We start from the raw sequence: 10,311 nt of genomic DNA on the forward strand, positions 1-10,311 counted from the left end.
TGTTGCTATTTGAATTCCAGAAAACAAACCAGCCCTGTTTTCAGCAGGATCACTCTCTTATCTTGATGCCTTCCCCCACACATTCCCAACACACTACACAACACATGCAACAACTGTGACAAGTCATCTCCTCTCTTAAAAAAACTAAATAAAAACATAACATGATTATGCTATATAATTAAAGTTCAAAATTATATCTACATTACTTGGTAACACTTTAGTTTAAGTACCAATTCCCACTATTAACTACTGTATATTGGCTTATTACCTGTCGATTAATAAAATATGGTCACACTTTACAATAAGGTACATTAGTTAATGCATTTACTAAAGGGAACAAATAATGAACAATACATTTACTACTGTATTTGTTCATGTTAGTTAACGTTAGTTAATGAAAATACAGTAGTTCATTGTTAGTTCATGTTAACTCATGGTGCATTAACTAATGTTAACAAGCACCAAGATGTTAATAACGCATTAGTAAATGTTCAATTATGATTAATAAATGTTGTACAAGTGTTGTTCATTATTAGTTCATGTTAGTAAATGCATTAACTAATGAACCATATTGTAAAGTGTTACATTAAAATATTATCTGTTTATTAGGACTTTTAAAGTATGATCTTATTCTACATCACAAATTCTACCTAATTCTACTTAAAATCAACTACTTCCTTACTATTAATCACCCTCAGGTGACTCCAAATCTTTACTAGTTTCTTTATGAAACAATAAAAACAGAAAGTTGTAACCACTGACTTTCAAAGTAGGAAAACCAAATACTATAGTTACACGTTTCCAGATTTCTTCAAAATATTTTCTTTAGTGTTCAACAGACCAAACAAGTTTGGAACAAGTGAAGGATGAGTAAATGTAGGAAAGTAAACTTGATTTTTATTTCTTGCGTGAGCTATCCGTTTATATAAATATGCTCAATGTAAACAATTTCAACTAATAAAATATCAGTGGACAGTATCTAATAGAAGCAACAGTTAAAAGTATGTTTATATATATAGTGGGTGCAGAACACTACTTTAGTTCATAAAAGCAAGAATAGCAAAATAAAGTAAAACTTGTGAAAAAAATGTGTAAATATTGTCAAAAAATTGTTACATACTGTAACTTCATATAAAAAGTTTTCCTCAAATGATTTGTTTGTAGCCCCTTTATTCATCAGGGGTCACCACAGCATAATGAACCGCCAACTTATCCAGCATTTGTTTTACACATCGAATGCCCTTCCAGCTGCAACCTTGTACTGGGAAACATCATCTAAAGCACACGTCTTTTGACTGTGAGGGAAACACCTGGATGAAACTCATACAAACACAAAGAGAACAAGCAAACCCAGGGACTCGACCTTCTGGCTGTAAGGCGACAATGCTAATCACTTAGCAACCGTGTCACCCTTCCAAAAGTCTTGTGAGAAACAAATAACTAAAAAATTACGTTTATCTATGTAAAATCATCAAATCAATTTATGTCTTTTACAAACTACCATATTTAATATTTTGAAAACAGTGAGTAAATCCAGAAAAGTTGTTGTGTAGAACAAGGCAGAAACCCTCAACTAAATGTGTTTCAGCTTTGAGATATAAACTGTATACATAATAAACTGATAAAAACAATGTTGTGCAGTTAAATAAAGCCACATGGGCTCAGGAGCACGGCAACTCAACACGGTCTGCTGCTTGTTCTTCATGAAGATCAGTGATGCTGCTGCTTCTCAAGGTTAGCGCTGATCTCAGATCATCAAGAAGACAGTGGAGATGTGTGCAAAAGTGCAGAGACGTACGCTGCGATAAATCTATAGCACAGTCATTAAGAACATGTAAAGAAGCAGCTTGAGACTTCTGATCACTCTCTCGGTTGAGGTAATCAAATGACATATCTGACAGGTCCACGTGCTTCTCTTGAAAAACACAAGACACAGGAGAACAAGCAGACAAAAGACATAATGATACAGTTAATATGGAGCTTGTGAAGTACCAACCAGAAATGCTGAAGGACCACTGGATTGATGGTGAAATCTGTTTAAAAAAATAATAGTCTCAGAATGATTGCCAGAAAAGTCTCATGGTATAAGTATTTAATCCGTGCAGGTACATATCCAGTATAACTAGGACCTGTTCCACCCTTCTGCCCCAGGCCTCTCAGTCAAACACACTTTTAGCCTCCTCCAAAAAGCTCTGAAACAAAGAGCATGGCACAATGCCATAAACAAAGTGCAGTGCAGTTTAGACAACAACAGAGAGAACAGGAAAACACAAGGAACTCAAAGCTCAGATAATAGGCACACCAGCAGAACTTGATGCAGCAGTCTTTTGCAGCAAGTCTTGTTTAGGACCATCTTTTGTAATGTTGTTCAAGGAATAATAAGATTCATATTTTACCACACAAAGGTATCTTGATAGGTTTTGCAAATGAATCCATTGTCCACTCCAATGAGAAAAAGGAATAAAATACCCTTTTATTAATAAAATAGATCCAGTGAAAAAGAAGAATGAAAGAATAATAAGAACAAAACAAACCCTTTACTTTATTCTCTGCTAAGAATAAAGGACCTAAGACATTTACTATAAAGAAGTCAGTTAAGAGCACTGCTGGTTTTTATGATTCAGCCTTTTATACAGTATTTATGCATGCGTTACTGCTGATATATTTGGGTACTACTATATCAGGAAAGCTTGTAGAATATCTATATCAAGGTAGCTTGTAGTATATCTCTAAACATGTAAATCGGTTCATCAGGGTTGTCTACCAAAGTCATATCTTTTAGCTGGCCAAGGATATTTTCTTTTGGAGGTAGCATTCCCATTCTGTACCTCCTCCAGGTTACGATTGTGGCAATTTTTTAGAACTGTTATTTGGACCGTATCCTCCTTTAGCGCCAGTACATGGCTGACCCACTTTCGTACGCCATTTTTGATCTCTTCGAACTCTCTCTCGAAGGTGCCTCTAGGAAACGGGCCTGGGCACGGTTCAGGAAGGATAGTGTGAGTACACTCTTAATGTCATTAAACCAACCAGACACCACAATAGGCATGTTTTCAAACAGTAAAAACCACTTGTTATTTGTCCTTACCTCACCCCTAAACCCAATCCTCACAGGGAACCTGTGGAAAAATTTCAATGTGAGAATAACGCTTTGAATAATAAGGACATCAACACCAAGAATTTGTAAATTATTGCTTGCTATTCATCATGTCAAGTTAAAATCAATAAATCCTACTGGAATATGAAATCCTAATTTAATACGCACCGAAACATAGTAGAAGCCAATGAAATTTACTGTTTTTAATAGTTAAAATATGTTTGTTTGTTTCTTTTTTGTCCATTCTTTTTTGTAGAAACTACGTTCATATTTTATTCATTTATTTTTATTTATGTATTTGTGAACAAAGATAAATGCTATTTCGGACTGTTTCTCGCTCAAACGTTGCTTAGTGACTAAAAGGCTCACAGAGAATATGTGTTGAAAACATCCGGAGTGTGTCAGCCTTGTGCTAAATTTTAAAACCGCAAGTCAACATCTCCGCCTAGTGGACACAATTGAATATACAGATATAAGAGGTAAGTTAAATATTATTATTATGTATTAGTTGTTTTTCCTGTTATATATATTTAACCATTAGCCTAGTAGTCTAATCACAGCAGTCTGTTTATTCAGTCTGTGCACCTGTTTATTCAAATACAATACTTGTGGCGACAACCTTTCACAACTTGTCATTCATAATAAAACCAACTTCCGTATTAATATAGTATAGGACAAGTATGTTTTTAGAAGGGTAAACTACTGTCAATATGTTAATAGAGAGAAAAAGACAGAAATACAAATGCAAATCCTACTAAGAACATTTATATTACAAAATCAAATTCTTATCCATGCTATTATGCTTAGTTTGATTAAATAGTTGAATGATTCTTCTTTTGTCATGCACTGTAAAACACAACAGTCAACTTTATCAAATGAAATGAGTGTAGTTAGCTCAAAATTGACTGAAAATTAATTCTTCTTATTTGAAAAGAGTTTTGAACTCAGTGTTAAAGGTAATGAGTTAATATTAAATACCTTCTTACTTCAACTTAAATGTAGTAAGTTCACGGTACTTGTATACATTAGTTATTTAAGTCAAATGGTTTGTAGCAATCGGTTCCCTCAAACGGTTTCGGTTGCCTTAACTTATTGGGTTTTACAGTACTCAGTTGGTTTGAGTTCCCTTCATTTGTTGGGTTTTACAGTGCTCAAATTAATTCGTTTACTCAAATGGAGTAAGTGCACAGTACTTATTGGGATGCGTTTTTGAACCTATTGTTTGTTGCAATTGGTTTCCTCAAACAGTTTGAGTTACCTTAACTTTTTTGGGGTGTACAGTGTGTGATCAAGGGATTGAGACAAAAGCAGGTGTATAAAGCTGCGTTCACTTTAAGACCAAAAGCATCTGATGTAGCCTACTAGTTCATGTACTGTTCTAGTACATTCCAAAACGTTGGTTTTCAAGACAATCGACTATTAAGTGAAATTTCACAAAGACAGGCATTTTAGCATGTGTGGTATATTTTTGTATGCTTAAATCTTTTTTCTTTTTCAATAACATAATGAGATTAGGGCTCAAGGCAATTCGTAACAAGCTGAACTCGTAGGAATTAGCCAACAAACTGACAAAACGTAAAAAAGTTAAGTTCACTCGAGAGATTGGGCTGGATTTGACTGATGTGGAAGTTTGAGAGTATGACAGTACACACTTTTAGAGGTATTTTTCATCTGTGGAAGCTAAAAAAATGTTTGCCAAGTTTTTGAAAGTTTGAATGGATGACAGTACAAAATTTTAGAGGCATTTTGCTTTTGTAATCTGTGGAAGCCAAAAAATAATACACTGTAAAAAATTGCTGTTAAAAAACGGTCAGATTCTACGGTAAAATAATGTTTTTTCACTAAAACAGTAATATTCTGTTAAAAACAGTGCTTTCTGGGTAACATTTTTGTTTTCGAGAAAGTAACCAACTGCAGAAAACTGTGAGCTAACAGAGTTCAGATTTGATGTTTTGAAGTCTGTGTTTGAAATCACACTTTGTGTCCTTGTTCACTATTTCATACACTAGTTAACTAATATAGTTCACCTGACAGTTTTAATGAACACTAATGAGTGAATTCAGACACTGATGAACACCTGCTGTTAATAATTACAATTACTGAAGAAAATAAACAAGAAACACAAACAGTGACTTGAGTTACAACATTAAATAAAATCAAATAAAATAAAACAGCTTCAGTCTCAGCAGAGGATCATTAAACAACTCCACAAACAACAGCAGACACACACTTATTACTGACTGATTTGACTTCCATACTATTCTCATTGAGATCTAACAGAAATTAAGGTGTTTTTTGTGTCACCGTAATGGAGTTAGGGGCTGGTTTAGTTGGGCTCTTCACCCTTGAACTTATTAATTTAGACTCTCCAATTACTATAATAAAGAGGTAACAAAATGCTTGTATTATAGCAATAAAGTTGGGAAGTCAATAAATAGAGAAATCTATTTGTCTGAAATTAGTTTTGATGAATGTTTTGTTATAAATCTGGAAGAAGGGCCTCATGCAATAGATTTTATGCTTAGTTGCAGGTATTACTTTAATTAATGAGAAGTGGAAACAGAAAAGATACCTCCGTAATTACTTAACAGTTAAGAAATAACATACAAAAACAGTTCAGTTATGACAACTACAAACTCAGACCTCATAAATCTGACCTTGTATCTCAACAATGGTAACATCTCAAATGTTTCATGCTGCAATGCATGCTGGGAGTGGCACGGTACAAATATCCCAGCATGCATTGCGGTATAAATAAATGTTGTATTTTGGTCTTACAGTTTTCTTTATTTGCGTTTGATTCTGCTTTTGTTTATGTTTAGACTTTCAGTTGCCTGTTTGTGAGTTAAACTGTTATTTTGTTAGTTGTCACCATTATTGAGGTTCATACGCTGATTATTGATGTCTCTTTGAGTGTGATATACACCGTAGAGTAGTGTTATTGTCCAAGATATTCTTAAAAACTTCCAGAAACCATTGCCATATATAGACATATAATGTAAAACAATAGATTTAACATTGAATAGGAGCAGTAAATTTTATTATACTAAATGAGAACAGACTCTACCATTTAATAGCAACATGAACATCACCAGATTTTATTTAGGTTTTTGGCTGGCTTGCCACAATAAATGAGCTTTTTAAACAAAGTTCTTAACAATTGCAGCAGCCAAGATATATAAATGTTAAAAATGACAGGGCTAAGAGCCCAACTAAAGCAAACTCTGTTCTCCATGATGGAAGAAGAAGAATTTTAGTAGATGTTATACAAAAATACATGTATTAAGTAATAAGTGTAGCTGGTGATGATGTTTGTAGAGTTGTTTAATCATCCGCTGATCATTTAAATGATTTAATCATTTGTTGTTCTTCAGGTTATTTCATTATAAAGCTGTGACTAAAGTTTTGTATGTTCTGTTCTTGTTTTTCCCTTCAGTATTTCTTCATTTGTTCATTGTTAATCCTCAATTATCATTTAATTAGTCAGTTAATTAATGAATTTACTTCAGCTTTGCTCCATGTTTCTTGAACACTCAGTAGTGTGGACACTTCAATAAAAACTGAAGTATATGCTCTGGGGTTTAAAGGGTTAAAGGTGTGAGAGGTAAAAACACAGTGTAAAAATTTATTTTAACAGTAATATACTGTTAATTTACACTATGGAAATAGACTGTAAAATAACAGTATATTGCTGGCAACCACAGCTGCCAGTAGATTACTGTTAAATCAAGGAAAAACTGTATTTTACTGTAAAACCTGAAGCTAATTTCTTCTGTGTGTTACCGTTGTGGAGGAGAGTAGAGCTATTGTATGAGTTAAAGATGAACAATGAACTGCTGATGTTATTCTGTATGTTTCTTTATTTAAAAACATCAGCTGTTTAGTTGCTGATGCAGTCAGAATCTCTCTGGTAGTTCCAGATTTACATGTATGTGTGCTGTTGTGAAAAATAAGACATTAGAGTTAAACCAAACTTTTCTAATTAACTAAAATAAGTTATATCATTATAAGTATGCTTCTAAGCATGTATAGCACATTACTTCATAAACTCATTCAGCAGTTGACCAAGTTGAGGCAGTTGCTTTCAGTGAGCAAAATGAGTTCAGTTGAGTATTGTGTAAATCAATGTAGTCCATGTATTTTTACAGCAACATACTGTAAAATAACAGTACATTGCTGGCAACTGCAGCTGCCAGTATTTTATTGTTTTTTAACGGGACAATTTTTACAGTGTAAGACTAGTCTATAAATCACATTTACGAGCAAACTGTGCTGTTGATTTTGATATTTTGATTGATTGATTGATTGATTGATTGATTGATTGATTGATTGATTGATTGATTGATTGATTGATTGATTTATGCTTTAGCGTATTGGTCGGTTGTTTCTTTTTTTACTTATGTGTTTGTGTGTCTCTCTCTCTTTCTCTCTCATCCTGTCCTGTTCCTGCTTTCAGGTTGCCCAGCCCTAATTAGACATGCTGCACGCATGCGCTGTGGTTAGTGCTTGGAGAATGAAGCATCTTTTGAACAGCAGGCCGATGGAGTCAGATCGTAGGGGGAGAGACGGAGAGCTTTCCAAAGAATGTGTCGTTCTTGTTCAAAACCTGTTGAAGTGTTTTCTTGTTTTTCTTAAATTGTGAACTTTAAGGTGCTCTCCACCTTTCTTCTCCCCCCTCCTTGTTGTGACTGTCACACACATATTTTTTTTATGATAAAGCTGTTAGCTGAACGCCTTAGGTGCTGAATGCCATTTACTTTGACACTGACATTTTCTCCTGTTTTTTGATTTAGTATAAGAGTAAGTGTAGTATTTGTAATTGATTTTCTGCATTTCTTTTGGTTCGTTAGGTAAGTTATCTTTGGGGTGTAGTTAGCTAATGTTTTGTTTATTATTTTGGCCTTGCTCAGTCCTGAAGCATTTTACAAACTTTTTCCCCCTTCTCACAACAAAAGAATCTTTAAAGTCATTTAAATCATAACCTGCTAACTGATTATTTATTTATTTTCTTTAACTTATTTTCAAGATCAGCCCTGGACATTTGGGGTTGTAACAATTGATTGATTGATTAATTGATTGGATGATTGATTGATTGATTGATTGATTGATTGATTGATTGATTGATTGATTGATTGATTGATTGATTGATTGATTGATTGATTGATTGATTGATTGATTGATTGATTGATTGATTGATTGATTGATTGATTGATTGGATGTTCAACTGTTGTTATTTTCTTAAATATTCACAACTTTAAATTTACCTGAGTCATGTCTTTACATGAAAATTTGGTTCATGTTTTGACTGAGAAGGCTACTGTACCATTCATTCAATGTTTATTTTATAAAAATATTATTTATTGTGGTTGTAAGTCACAACAATTCTCAACATCCATCTCTTATCAAGTGTGTAGTGAACTTTAAATGCCCTAATTGGGTGCTTTATTTGCAGATTTTTTGGTCCGTAAAAGTACTGTAGATTCTTGAAAACAGGGCTTGGATTGAGATTCTCTTATTTAGTAGATAGTGCTTCTTAGAAGTTCAGCCCTCTAGTGTTTTCCTCTGTTCACGTTATTAGCACTGAATTTCATGTGATTACTTAGGAAATTGGCAGGTTATAAAATATCGTATGAACAGTTTTTACATAAACTTACTTGTGATGTGTGCATGGATGATCTTTCAGTAATCAGAATGATCATTTGACTATCAGAATTCAAGCTAATTAACGCCTGGAAATTTAGCACATTTTACGTTGTTTGCAATTTTTTATTTTTTTATCTTATTCGTCTTATACATTGTTCTCTATTCTGTATTATGTGCATGCACATGTATAATATTATACTGTATTGTTTAAAGTTTACTTTAAACACATTTAGATAGTAATAGGAGTGTGCATTCTAATTATTAAGTGTCATTTAATTTCCATTTTATTATCCACAAATAGGCATCATTACATTACGCAGTACAATGTGCACTCTTACAGGTTAGTGACCTTGTTTTTAACAAGGCGACCCAGCATCTAAGGAACTGACACTGGCCAGTAAGCAGTCACCCAGAACAGTCTAACAACTCATTATATATACATCAATCATCCAGAACACCTTGGCCAATATAAGGACTCTCTAAAAATACAGAAAAAAATCATGGCAACTACAAGCAGCGTTGGTAACGACTTTTACACAGGCATACATTTTCTTCAAACTGTGCTAATAAACTTGATTACTCTTTGAAGGTTACTTGTTGAACGGACCAGGAAGAAAAGAAAACCTAGATGCTGAATGTAAGGAGACCCTGATGTCAAAGCACTTAATAAGGTTCTCCTGTTTCTATCTGTAGACCCAGTTCATCCAGTTACAGGTAACTTGAGAGCTGGTTTAAGAACAGGTTGAACGTGACAAAAAACAAAAACTTGATTACAGAAGAGTAAAGATTCTTCCAAACACCAGCTGTTCACCAAAACCCTGCAGATAACCGTGTTGTTGTTTATCCAGTGTGGTAAGCATGGGTCGTCACTGGTTCAACTGTCCCAGCATGCTCACTGTTCAGGCACCATCATCTGTCTACAGGAGATTACAGCTAAGCCCTGATATTCATTAATCTGTGGATCAAGGGTTACAATCTCCCAATGTACATATTTGACTAAAGCAATGATTCACGTAATGTCTGAGATTTTACCTCTGCAAAGCATGTTCTATGTTTTCAACAACACCCCTTTTCGTATGGTTAATCACTGTGTTTAATAACTTGTTAAATTTATGGATTCTTAATAACAATAATTAGAATAATTCTGTAAAATTTTGGAATATATTAATCCAACTTTAGTTTGTCTTATGCAATAAAAACAAGTGAATGGAGTTATAATGCAATATTGTATAATCATAAAAAGTTGATATGTAGTCATAGGTGAGCATTTAATAGCCGCTATGAACATTGATAATTAATTCAGAATGTATAGCTTGCTCTTCGTCCTTAATAGCCTACAACATTCATAATTAAGCTTGATCAAAGTCATATTTAATTTTACAATTAAACATCTTGCTATATATCTTGGGTACACAATTAAATGAAAAGAAATGACATATTTGGACTCCTCCAGTTTAAACAAACTTAATGTTTACAGTTATGACATGGCTTTAAAATATTTTATTGTTCTCCCTCTTTTGACGCATGCTGTTCCTCAAGTGTAAGTGGACGCGCACGCGCGCACAACCGCT

This window comes from Danio rerio, chromosome 7, assembly GCF_049306965.1.
Source record: "Danio rerio strain Tuebingen ecotype United States chromosome 7, GRCz12tu, whole genome shotgun sequence".
Taxonomy (NCBI): domain Eukaryota; kingdom Metazoa; phylum Chordata; class Actinopteri; order Cypriniformes; family Danionidae; genus Danio; species Danio rerio.